Source organism: Parus major, chromosome 14 (genome assembly GCF_001522545.3).
Source record: "Parus major isolate Abel chromosome 14, Parus_major1.1, whole genome shotgun sequence".
Classification (NCBI taxonomy): Eukaryota; Metazoa; Chordata; class Aves; order Passeriformes; family Paridae; genus Parus; species Parus major.
The window spans coordinates 515,828-529,655 of record NC_031783.1 but is presented as its reverse complement, the minus strand read 5'-3'; positions in this window follow the sequence as shown (position 1 = coordinate 529,655).

The following is a 13,828-nucleotide window of genomic DNA, read 5'->3' as shown; positions in this document are numbered from 1 at the left end:
CCTCAGCATCTCTGTTTCCAACTGTCCTGCAAAATGGTTTCATCCACGGATAGTTTTTGCCATGGCAGACTGGTGTACACACAGCCTCCAAGAAAGATTTTCAGGTTGGTTCTGCAGCTCATAGTGTCTGGGTGTTTCAGCCTGCATGACAGAAATGACACACACTATCATCTCAAGTAGCCAAGCGTGTCAGCAGCAGCATTAGGAAAGCAACATCTGGTTGCTTGAGATTGTGCTTCATGGACCCTAGGCATATCTTTGCTGTCTTGTTTCTAAAGTGCTCCTGGTCTCCAGGCCAGGTCCTACACAGGGCTACAGAACACACATCTCACACACCAACAATTTATCACTGAGTTCCCAGCTCCCTGAACTCACTTCCTGGTGAAAGACTCTCTGCACTTCTCCTCTTTAAGTCTGAATACAAGACTACCTGCCCCAGCAGCAGAGCATCACCCCTCATCTACAGACCACAGGTGCCATGCCACCCCAGTACCGAAAGATCCTCCCCTGCAGGGGGGAATTCTTACTGCATAGCATGCTTGAGGGTGGAAGGGACCTCCAGAGCTCTCCTTGTACAACCCACTCAGGGAGGAGGGAGACCCACATGGAAAACACAAGGCTCCAGGGCCAGGCTATTCTGAAGTGGCCAGGGGCAACCACCACAAAACAGTGCTGACATGCTCATGTGTTGCTGCTTGGCACATTGCTGCCAGCTGCCATCCATGACTGCATGGGTGCTGCAATCAGTGGGAAATGTATGGAATACTGCAGCCATGAGTTGGCTTCCCAAACTGCTGCATGACTGCAATGCATGGAGCTGATGTGCAGAAACTCATGCCAAGAACTGCACAAGGAGCCAGACAGCTCACACACAGCATTGGCATGACAGGAACCATCTCCATCCACCACTGGCAGCAAATCTGCTCTCATGGTGTCACAGCACCAGGGAGGCTGCAGGAGGGAAATGAAGGATGGGGCAGAAGGGCAAGGGATTTTTACAGAGGGGTGGAAAAATCAGAACCATTGAATGTCATGAATTGGAAAGGGACCCACGAAGATCATCAAGTCCAACTCTTGGCCCTGCACAGGACAACCTAAAGAATCTCACTACGTGCCATGAGAAGAACTGGGAAAGGGAGACTGGCAGTGTAATTTGCCATGATTGAAAACAAGAAGCCAGAAAGAGTATTTCTGGTTATGTAAAAATAAGGTCTTTCAGTTCTTCATCTTTGCTACTTCCGAGGGCTTCTGTGATGAGGATTCAGAAGTACAAGACAGTCCAAAGAAACAGCAGCTGTATCCAAACTTCAGGTCCCAGAAATATATTTCAGCACCAGTGTTTTGTGGGAATCAAATCACATCACAGCTCCACAGCAGGATAATCTGTCCCACTTGATGCCAAAGTCAGTCGGTCCAGGCAGCAGAAGCTGAGCTGTCAAGCATTGTCCTGGACTTACAGTGCTACACCATTGCCTTTGACAAGACCTCAAGCTTCTGGACAGATGTTTGCAGAGCATCAGATATGTGGAAATTATGTGCCTGGGAGCTCTGCCAGGCTCGTCCTTCAGGTTCAGAGGAGGTCACAGCCTACCCAGTTGTTCATGGTCTCTTTATTCTGGCTCCCTTTTAAAATGTTTTCAGTTCTTTGTCTAGAAACACCTTTGTTGCTCTCAGCAATTGTTCTTCCTAACTCAACAGTAACTCACTTTGTATTGTTCTGTTTATCTTTGCAAGGATAGTTTGCCTGGTTCTCCTTATCTCTTCTGTTCTTCTTAAAGAGTCTTGTATTGCACCAGAGCAGCAAGTCCACTCCTCATTTTTGTGGTTCAGAATGTGTTGTCTGTGCTAAATCATTACTTACACCAGCTGCAGACTCTTTGACCTGCCCCCTCCCTTGCTGAGTTTTGTGGGAAGGAAAGCTGGACATAGAGCCTGGAAGGAAATTGTGACATGCTCTAATCCTTCTGATTACACATAATTTGTTGACACATGGTAAAGAATCAAAGCATGAAGCTTTGTCAGAGGAGGTTTAGATCAAGTATTAAGAAAAGGTTCTTCACCCACACAGTGGTCAGGCATTGGAACAGGCTCCCCAGGCGGTGATTACATACCCAGGCTTCTCAGAGTTCAATAAATGTTTGGACAAGGCTCTCAGGCACATGGTGGGATTCTTGAGGTTGTCCTGTGCAGGGCCAGGAGTTGATGAGCCTTGTAGGTCCCTTCCAACTCAGGAGTTCGTAAGATTCTATGATTCTGATGTGCTGCAGAGGGAGATTGGTCCCCAACTTTTATGTTTGTACCACAAACAGGAGTCCCAAGTTGTGAGTAAAATCAGACCAAAAACTACTTGTCACCTCTTCCAACATCTTCATCTTCCTGCTTGTTTAAGTCCAGTGGGAAGGACATGTCTGGAGCAAGCCCACTCTACCAGAGCCAGCATAGTCACTTTGAAAGGCCCCAGCACCTGAGAACATGACTGGTCTTACTTCTGTGTCCCCACTGTGTCAGCAAGGCTTCTTCTCTGTCAGCAGAAGTCCAAGATCAAGCATTTCTTCACTCAGTTTTCTCCTCTGGTTGCCTGTTCCTTGAAACCCTGGTGCAGCAGGATCTGCCATTTCAGGCCAGTTGTTGCATATCAAGATCTGTCAGCTGGTTCCAAAGGCACAGAGTGAGTTTACACCAACAAAAGATCCCATGCAGGTACCAGGAAGCATGACCTTCACAATGTCTTTGGTCACAAGCAATCCAATAGGGAATAGTGGAGCTGGCTCCTTCAGCCTGGTTTCCAGTGGAAATCAAACTTAAGCAGTCATGATGTTTGTGTTTGTTCATCTATCTCCAACAGCTCAGAACCCATCAGCAAATTTCACCCAAATCAGACTGAGCCATCAAGAAGCCAATGGTCTGACTTGACCTGTGACATGGGATTCCTCTCTTTACCATAGGAGGAACCCATACAGAAAGCTGCTGTGAGAGCTCAACTTCTATCAGACACCAGAAAAGAGTACACAGAGTTTTCCCAAACACCTCCTCATGCAGAAACTTCAGGCAGGACTCACACTTTCCAGGATGCCAGAGGACCCACCAGAGAACACAGAGTCCTGGGAGGTGAGGTTTCCTTGAATAGGCTGTCCAGGTTTGCTGCCTCTGGTTTTGCACTGAGGATGTCACCACCATAAAACAGCAAATTTAACATTGATAAACAGAATGACCAAGAACACCCATATCTGATAGGCAGAAGCAGCACCCTTGACCTTGTGAGACCAGCACCCCAAAATATCAGGCAGCAATCAACCGTGGTTAGGCCCCAGAACAGCATTAAGCTCATGATTTTCTCACCCTTCCAGATGAGTTTCAAAGATAATGGTGGTTTTTCTCCAGGCTTCACCAAACACTCAGAACACAATCCAGGGGAAATGATGTCAGTGACCAATGTGTCCACTACAGTGGTCATAGGAAGAAGCACAAAAATAGTACAATTTCACTGTTTATCTAACACCAGCTAAAGGCAAAATCAACAAACAGTCTTGATATCTCTCAGGAGGCACAAAGCTGACAGCCCCAGCCTACCCTCAACAGATACAGGACACATCAACCTTGGCAGTGCTGACTGCTGCATGCTGTCATGTCAATAAACATACCCATACAGATATCCAGGGGAGGTGAAGAATCATGGACTATGGAGAGGAGGAGAGTTTGCTATAAAAAGACAAGGGAGAGAGAAAAAACAGTCTTTTTAAAAATAACACTTTACTTTATGATATGTCCATGGATAAGGAAAAGTAGGAAACACTGATGGGGGAGGCTGTCCCAGAAGATACAGAACTGCCTATACTGCTGTACAGCTGGGCCCAGCTAAGGAGGTGGTGATGCTGCTTCCTGTGTGCTTCCAGAAACACCTTTACCTCACCATACAGGGTGAACCACTCAGGCTGCTCCTCTCTGAGAACACAGCCCCCATGATGTGCCGGTTTGAACAAAGAGGGAAGGAGCTCTGTGCCAGGCTGTGCCTGGAGAGCTAACGTGGAGCAGGGTTCCTTCAAGCTCACACCTCCTCTCATACCCAGGTCCTTTCCCACCTCATTGCCCAGAGGCAAACCCTTTGTAAAAGTGCATTAGGCTTTGTAAAATGTGCATTAGAAGTTTACATGTGACAATGGTGTGATTACATCCTGGTGCATAAAACTATGGCTCACGGTGCAAATTTAACTCGCTGAGGTCTGACTAGTCTAACACAATCCCTTCAGCTGCTTACTTAGAGAAGGAACATTTGTTTCCACCATCTTCAGAGAAAGAGGGCTGCCTGAAATGGAAGCAAGAAACAAACATGCAGTGCAGGTGGCAGAAAATGCCAGGCCATCAGCCCTGAAATGTACATCACAGCACAGGATAGAGGACAGTTTGTGAAGTGTCCTTTGACTACCAGCTGTGCCCTCAGGGGTATCAACTGGCTGTCCCTAATTTCGCTGAGAGTGTGCTCTAAGCCATTATAAAGGGCATTAAATCTTGTGGGTCAAAAAAATGTTGAATATCTGCCTTTTTCATGCCCTGTGTTTCTAAGTCCTCTGCCCCCCAGCAAGCCCACACTTTTCCATAGCCTTCATTTTGCATCTGACATAGTTGAAAGAGGCCCCTCTTGGTGTCTTTCACATCTGCTGGCCCCAGCACTTTGGCTTTGCTCATTCCATTCCTGAAAGTTCAGGCAATACCTCAATGTCCACTGCAGGTAACCTGTCCCTGTGTACACTCTTGGATTCCCCATCAAACATTACTCTTGCATCAAGAAAGCTGGTACTTGTACAAGATGCTGCTATTTCAGTGGATCTGGATGAAAAGGAAGGTAATGTTTCAGTCTAGTCTATCCATGAGGAATCAAAAGTGAAATTCCACTTTCCATAACATCTGAACTGTGCATACAGTATAGGTCCATTTTAAGAGCAACAATGCCCCCTGCCTGTCTCTACTCCTGCACTCTCTTCCCATTCCTTTGAATATTCCACCTACAAATCAGTTGATTTAGATCTGTCCTTTCTGTCATAACACAGCTACAACTGTGATACAACTCCAGGTTTAGGGGAAATGGATCTTTCTGGACTGAATTCTGTTTCAACATGGTGTAGAGTAAGTGTGGCTTCACTGAAGTCTCTGCTCTTCAGCCTGAACCTGTTCTTGGTCAAGGATGAGACATCTGCAGGAGCACCCAGAAACTCAACTGCTTTTATTTTCACCTTCATATTCCATACTAGTAACTTCATCCTTCCCTCTCTTTTCAACTCCATCACCTTTTCCAAGTTCCCACTGTGCCAGAGAGAAGATACTGCCAAGATCTCACCACTGACCTCACTGGAGTGCTCCATATCTTGCTGCCTAAAGGTAGAGCCATTTCTGGACTGTCTGCTTTCTCCGAGTGGGAAACAAAAGCAAAGATGGAGAGGCAGCTCCTGGTGCCCAAGGAGGCCTGCTGGGCTGGAAAGCTTTTGTGGAGTGAGGGGATACACTCTGAGCCATGTCCTAGGCTCCCACAGGGAGCTGGCTGGATGAGTAACTTCGGAAGAGGACTAGGAGAGCCTGAACCTGGAGCAGATCATTGAGACTCCACAAAGCAGAGCAGGAGAGTTTCCAAAACTGCTCTCTGGACAGACACGGGGCTGTGGTAGGATGACAGACATCCCTGACGCAGAGGAAACCAGGCACTGGGAACCTGGAACAATGGACTGAGAAGCACAGCAAGGGAAGAGTTGGGGGTGATGAGTCAGAGGCTGAGCGCAAACACAGGAACCGGCTATCACGCGGTAACCAGTTACTGCGTGTCAGCATTGCAGTCCATGTGCATTTGCTTAGTCCGTGCAAAGAAGGTCACTTCAGCCAGCTTAGTGCGGTTCTGTCGCGTTGGCTAAGTTGAACTGACTTGCATGTGCCATGGATTAGGCATGTGCTCACACAGCTGCCCCCCACTGCCAGCTGAGATGCAGCAGTGTATTCCTCTGTGACAAGTTGTCCAGTCTGTCCACACCTCCAGCTTCAGAACAGCTCCATCGGTGGGACAGGGGAAGCTCAAGAAAAAGCACCCATAATGTAGAAAGATAGCTAAGAAGGTCACACAAACAAGGTGGTGAGTGGGGTTATGCTGGAGCACAGTGAGGACACATCCCATGCTATTTCAGCTTTCCATCTTGGGTTTGCCTTCTCCAGGACCACAGCCTCCCATGTTCCTCTCCTAGGCTGGAGCCTACTGGGCTTGGATGGCTGCTTGACAGAACTGCCTCGTTAGGAGGTTTCGCAATCAGCTCCGTGTGACTGTATTAAGCAGCCTGCATCATCTGTTTTGACTTTGCTGGATTTGTCTGTGTTCAATATATTTCTCGCAAGGGTCCCAGTTCAGCCCTCATTGACGTCAATGGGAGTTGGTCCATTCCCTTCAGTAAGAGCAAGAGCTGTCCCTTGGTGCTTGTATCCTGGCTGTTCCATTTCAGTGCCCAGCTCCACATACCCTCCTACCTTTCCCATGTCTTCCACATGGCTGGCAGCTCTACCCTCTCCCTTCTGGCTGAACAGCAGATCCCGTCCCAGACTCTCTCCTGTTCCCTAAAACTGTTTTCCACCACAAATCTTGATTTTCAGAGCACCTTCAGGATCATATTTCCTCAGCTGGACCCTCAGCAATGTTTCCATTTCCTAATCCTTGACAAAGCAGGTTTTGTTGGTCGGCCTTTCCACCTGGCGATATCCTCCTTCTACAGTACAGTTATCCAGCTGGACAGTAAGGAAGGCTTTCCCTTCAGTTATGTTTATTTCTGCATTAGCTCGAGGGTAAGTTCCAATCCTAACTTAGATCTCTGTGTGGGTGATTATCAAAGAGGAAAGCTGAGCAGTCACAGGAGTCTGAGAATCTGGTTTCAACACCACACTCTGTTAAGTATTCCCACTGAAATTTCAGATAAGTAATTTAAATTCTTCACTCCCTCCTGTAAAACTGGGAATCATGCTCCCCTCTCTACAGTGTTTTTTGATGCTGAGATGTCCTCACAGTACTTTTGAGACCGCTACTAAAACTCATGCAGAGAACTTCACGTCCCCAAGCCTTTCTGACTTAGCACCATCTAAGACACTTCAAAAATGGACAAAGAAAGATACAAAATATTTGTTGATCACCCACTAGATAAACCTTTCACCACATCCACGGACCGTCAGAGAAGAGGCAAGAGAACACATGCTATGCATGCATTGTTTCCAGCCCTTTCCTACACCACTCACTCCAATGATGCTGTGGAGAAGATCCTGTACTCAACAGCTCCATGGCATGACCCACTCCAGCCTTGCCTACGTTTGTATGTTTGTCCTGGAGCCAAACTGTCTGTCTGATTTCCATTATCCTAAGGAAGATCTTGAGTTAATGGCAATAAATTTCTTTAGAGAAGACCCATCTCATGGCAAAGGGAAAAAGACAAGGAAAGAGGGAACCACGGGAATTCTTCTCCTTTCACATCCCAGCTGGGCTTGGCTGGAGCTGGCTCCAATTATGCTGGTGGAGCCAAGCACAGAATGCACTTCTGAGGCTGCCACAATGACTCCCAGTGCCAGAGATGTGCTCTCAGGCAAAGTGGGAAGCAGATGGGTCAAATACAGCACCCCCAGCTTGTGTGGCAGTCACGGCTTGAGAGGAGATTGTTTTTATCAATCAAGAGATTCTGCTGGAAGGAGAAGTCTTCCTGTGAGCTTCAGCAGCAAGGAGGGAATGGCAAAGCACTCAAATAGAAGTCAGCCACGGTTCCGGTTCTTGAAACACTTTCAAGATGTGGTCTGCCACACTGATATGCAATCCCAGGGAATTCAGCCTCAGGAGCAATCCTATACCCCACCAGATATAGAGATGAGAAGGAGGAAAGACAACTCTTCAAGGGTGATGGTGTCCAGGGTACTCCTGAGCATCATCTCCCTGAAGATCTGCTGAGGTCTGTCAACTCTGTCATAGGGAAAGCCACTCAGACTGAGGTGGTCACTCCCAGCTCCCATCTCACAGACAAATCCTGGGAAATGAACTGCCAAAGACAAGGCCATCTAGCTCTGCATTCCCTTAGAACTTCACCTGCACAGCACCTGTACCAGAAAACCAGCAAGGAATGGGGACATGCAGTGACATTGCTGGCAGACTAAGAAGGAACCAGGGATGTGAGGAAGGTGAAGGAGGAGGGGTGAAAAAGGTGAACATGAGCTGCCAGAGCCTCGCTCAGGTGGGAGCTGAGCAGAAATGGCAGTGAATCCACTATTTATGAGGAGTAAAGTGCTACATAGCACAGCTGGGCCTGGACTACCTTCACCAACACCGCAGCCTGCCAAGCTCCCAATAAAACCCAGCACAGGTTGACTTGGGTTCTCATGCTGCTCCAGAGCAGCAGCTTCCCCCTCCCCACCTGGGGCCCACATGCACTGTGAAGAAAGTGCTTCCCAAGCATCTTGCCACATCCAGGGTCTCCAGGGCTTCCCCACACACCTCTGCAGCCAAGCAGAGCAGCCCAGGAGCAGTGGGTCCATGCCCTCACTGCTTAACTCACCCTGTGCAGCCCCACCTTGCCACAGAAGCCTCCCCACTCCAAGCAGGGATGGAGTACAGCCACAGTCTGTTGTTGTTGGTTTTGGCTCAGCAGTAGCAGGCTGCTTCCAGCAAGAGTGGTATGAATAATTGCCCAATTAACTGGAGGAACTTCCAGATGTGTGTTTGCTTTCATACCCATCCAGCCCCCCTCAATCCCACGTGCCTAACGCTGTGAAGAGTGGTGGGGGTGGGAGAGCCATGGCTGTGCTAACTTGTAAAGCAGTGTGGGCAGGGCTTGCCTGCTGCCTGGCTCAGCTCCCCTTTCCATCCCCACCTCCCTCTCACTTTTAAAATGGGGAAATGGTCTTTTTTAATCACCCCAGGGAGAAGGAAATTTGCCCTGCCTGCCAGAGCTTGGTTACATATGCCAAAAGACAAGAAAGCAGAGAAGAAAGCTGATCATGTTATGATTTTTATCAGGTGCACATACAGTGAACCTGATAAAAAACTTAAGACAGGTTGCCATTTTTTGCCATTTCCCCCCTCCTTTTTCCATTGAATAATCTCACACCCAGCAGAGACTTTATTGTCAGCTAAACTGCTTTCACCCTGCAGGACAATGGGAAACCTTTCAAGATTGTGGTTTTTCCCTGTTTTCAGCAGGATCCAGCACCACACATCTGCTTCTCACCATCTGAGAAAGAGGGACTCTTTCTGGAATCCAGGTAGATATTTGACCTGGGCATGGGGTGTCTGGAACTCAGTCAACAGAACAAGGCTTAAAGGTGGGTCAGACCCCACAGATGATGTGAGCTTCCCACCAGCTCTCCCTCACAACAAAAAGTGAAGGGAGGGGTTTTAATCTCTGATTTTAGCACCCAGTTTGGCACCTAGATATCTGAGCTCCAGTGAGAAGAAGCAGAATCAGCTCCAGAGAGACCTGCTCCACCCAATAATGCTTAAGACAAAAAGAGCTGATTCAGTCACGGGAGGCTTCTGTCTCTCCCCACTGCACAGGACAGATGGAGCTCAGAGGACAAAATTACACCAGATGGCAAACTTCTACATAGCTGCTGTTTGGGGAAATAAATGCCATCCAAAACACACATTCTGTCCAACCACAGCAGGAATTAAGTAACTCCAGCTCAAGGCATTCTCCCAGACCAAACCCTCAGCCTTGAGACCCTTTGGGCATGTCCAGAAATAACAGCAGCTAGAGATGATGACTCCGGAAGCAGCATTAGCTTGGTATTGTGGGCTTCACACATCTCCTTATGTCATCCAGCACCCAAAGCTTTATCTTGAAAACCTTCAGACAGAAAGTAGCAGAGATCATCCAGGACTCAACCCCAGAGAGAATAGCTCTAACACATGGATGCACACGTGGCACTGCTGTAGCACAAAGCTGCAGAGACCTGTTTCTCACCGAGCAGCTGTCAAAGCCTGAACCAAAGAAAGAGGACAAACTGCCCTGTGATCCTTCCCCACAGTGTACAGGGAGAGTGCCTCACTGCAGGCCAAGCAAATAATCCTTCTAACTGAGCAGCTTCAGGGCAAGTGTGCTCCTGAAGTTGGGAAATGGTTTGAATGACCTCTGCTCCCATCCTTTGAATCACAACAAGTGGACAGGGCAGACAGCCAAGCTCCAAATACCTCTGAAAGATGAACGATGGTGTTTTCCTGAGAAGACCTCAATGGTCAACATTAACTTTTCAATAATCAGCAAATAGCCCAGTGTAAAAAGCTCTTTCCCATGGCAAATTTCCATACCGCTCATCTCAAGGCTGGGATGTAAAGTCCCATTTCTCACAAATGTCTCTTCAATCACTAAAAAAGTCACTGCTGCCAGGACTTTCCCTTGCCCCTTAGATTGCTATTCAAATCTAGCCCACCTACAGCAATGACAATTCATTTGCCCCCTTCTCTCCACATCACATTTCCAGGTCAAATCCAGACATAGAGAACTAAACAACCAGGTTGTTTCAGACAGAGCATGAACCTGGTTGCTGGAGGGCAGCTGTCCTGCTGTAATGCCTGCCTTTCACAGCTCCTGTGCTTGACCTGCTGCACATGGGGCAGCTGCTGCAGACCCTCCCATGAGAGAACAGGGACTTGAACCAGGGGAGGAAAGAGGAGGTGACACCTGTATGAGGAACACAAGGAAGGCAGGTTTTGAGATCCTGCATGAGGGGTAAGATTTTACAGGACTAAGAGCAATAAAGATAGGGAAATTAGTAAATTTCCAAAGGGAGAAACTGTGTGTTTCCTAAGGACAGAAAAACCTTGCATCTTTTCTGGGCATTGGTGTCTTAACCCACCCTGACATCAGCAGAGCAGGGCACTGAGCCTACTGCCCACAGTGCTGCTGTCAGAAGGTAGAGGAAGCCTTTGGACCATGCTGTATTTTACAAGGGTGGAATAACCAGCTTCCCCTCCACAGCTATTGCTCTCTCCACCACCCCACAAGACTCGAAGAGGGCCATAAATGTTTTCAGCATGGCACTTTACCAAGCATATGTCATAAATTACAGTCCCGTGCCGATAATAAGTCAGGTAATAGCGACACTTTTTTGTCCTGCCAACTGCAGAAAAGGTGGTAAAAGGGAGGGAGGAAGGTGGTGGGAGACGCCTATTAGCACCAAGCTGGATTTTACACGCGATGGAAAGTGTTTGTTCAGCTGGAAGTGAGAAGGGTCCTTAACCAAAGAGCACACACTAAAGAAAACAGAGTGTGCAAAGGGGTGAGGGGCACTAGCACAGAGCAGCAATTCATGCTCTGGCACAGGTGCAAAGGCTGCAAGGACCAGGCCTGGTCCAGAGCACCACTGAGCCTGCTTTTGCTCCAGCTCCATTTCACACCTTCTCAAAACACCAGTTGCAGGTCATGCTTTGCCTTAGAGGAGAACACAGGCAGGCCTAAGAGCACCCAGTGCCATGGACTTTGGTGTAAAGCCCTCTTGAGAGCTGAGCCTGCCCTGTGCAGCTGTTTGGCTGGGACAGACAGGGTCCCTCTCCAGACAAAGGCTGTTGGGGCACCATGCCTTCTTTTCCTTCACCCAGGAAGGTTCAGGTACATTTTTAGAGACCTATTCTCAGGTCTCTAAGAAACAGATCCCTGGGATCACAGCATGATTTCGAACTTACTTGTCTAGCCACCTTTGCTGTAAACTCTACAGGTCCCTCACTGCTCCCACTCAATCACACTATGAGGTAAATGCTCAGAGACCCTGAAGACCCAGAGCAAGCAGCCTAGACAGAGACATAATACCATGAGTGACCTCAATTCTCAAAAAAAATGTTCCTGCTTTGCCTGACGAAACCAATGAGCCTGCTGAGCAAAGGCAGTACTGTGTTGGAGGTAGTGCAGGAGAGTGTGGGGAAAAAAGGGGATCAAGCCAACATCAAAGACAGTGCAGGACATAAATTAAGCAACATTTAGTTATATATCCATGTCTATAGCATATGACTGACCAACAGTCCCTGGAGCTTATAGGATACACCTGCACTTGGAATAAACCAAACTCCTTCAGAATCAGCTTCCTAGGAAAAGCCCTTGGATTATGAGTCATTCCCACAGGTCATCAGGCAGGCACTCCATGGGGGGAGGCAAATTGTCTGCAAGATCTTTCTGCAATGAACTCTCCTCCTCCAGAGTCAGGAATTGGTAAGAGTGCCCCAAAGATGCCAAATAACCAGAGGAATCTCTGTGGACTGGACCGTATCAGGTATGGAATACCACAGAAGGACCTGTAGCCAAAGCTGGATCCTAACTAGCAACATCACACTCTGGAATACCTGGTGCAATCTTCTGGGAATGTACCACACACCACTACAGTCTCCTCATGGAGGAGGGGGACCAAAGTCATCCTAAAGGGAAACTGCTAATTCCCTTCTCACAAATCACCTCTCCACACCAAGAGCACCAGAAAGAATACCCAGTACCAGAAGTACACAACCGTTCATCTTCATGGTGCAATGTGACTGCTTACCCCTAAAAGTCAGGAGCTGCCATAGCTGGGGCAAGGGAAGTGACAAAGAAACAGGAAAAGCTGGTTGCAACCCATCCAACCAAAAGGACAACACAGTGTCCAAAGAGTACTTCTTGCAGTCACAGGGAAATGCTTGGCTGCCTTCATGACTGCATTCCTTTTGCATCATTAAACATCCACCAGCACTCTCCCAGTTTTGGGACCATCAGCCTCACCCTCATTGCCAGAAGTAGCATCAGCAGCTCATCTAGGACAGAACCATGTCTGGCTGCTGCAAGTGGAAGAGAAGCGATTCTTCTGAGCAGCACTGAGCAAACCTCTCATTACGATGCTGGCACGTGATAGGAAAAAATTTGCTCAATTGTCCCCTAGTAATTCCCAGTTTTACCCACAGGAGGTCAGACTTGGCCGAGGCTTATCAGCTTTCCATGCAAGCAGCCCAGGGCAAATCCCATTTCTGTGGGACCAGCAAAGCCACTGTTTTACTAGCCCAGCTTAGGTTTAGCCTAAAACCCTTCTGTGCTTCCTGGCATTCTCTGATGATCCTCCAGCTGCTCCTCTTCCCACTTTACCAATGCAAATCTCCCCTCCAAAGCCGATGGACACACGAGGATAGGCCTCATGTAATGGATCATTCCATCCACTTAGCCATTCCTCACTTGCTTTTCTTTTCTTGCTTGCATGTGTTTTCCCAATCCAGCTTTCCAGTCGCTCCACTGCCCCTGTCAAAAAGCCTCTGTAACATCCAGTGCCTAGTCCATAACTCCAGCCCAGTTTCACAAGAAAATGTGAGATATACAACTGTAGACACAAGAGAAATTTCTGTTCCTGTAGGTTCTGGAATATGTATATTCAGGGATAATAGCATTCCCACACAAAGGAAAGGTTCATTATGAGCTCACTTGTTCTTCAGAGAATGAAGAGAGAAGTCACCATCAAGGCACAAATGTCACAGGCTTCACCCAACACTGCACTTGTGGAACTACTTTATTTCATGCTACATGAAAGTGTTTCAAAACTCTGGGAACTGCTGTCTTGGTTTGGAAAACAGGTGTCTGGTAGGGAGGGCAGAAGCCTTTCTTGGAGTGAAAATGTAGACTTCCTCCCGCTAAATGACTATAATTTTGAAATCAAGGGGCTCTCAGGCAGAGATATGGAGATAGGAATAACAGTTCTTTACTAGTATGTATAACAAGGCAAACAAACAACAATAACTACAGCATTAACAACAAAACAGAACCAGGGACCCCGTGACAGCCTTCTCAGCTGAGATGGGAAGGGATGGAGGAGAGGCTTTGTTTCACAA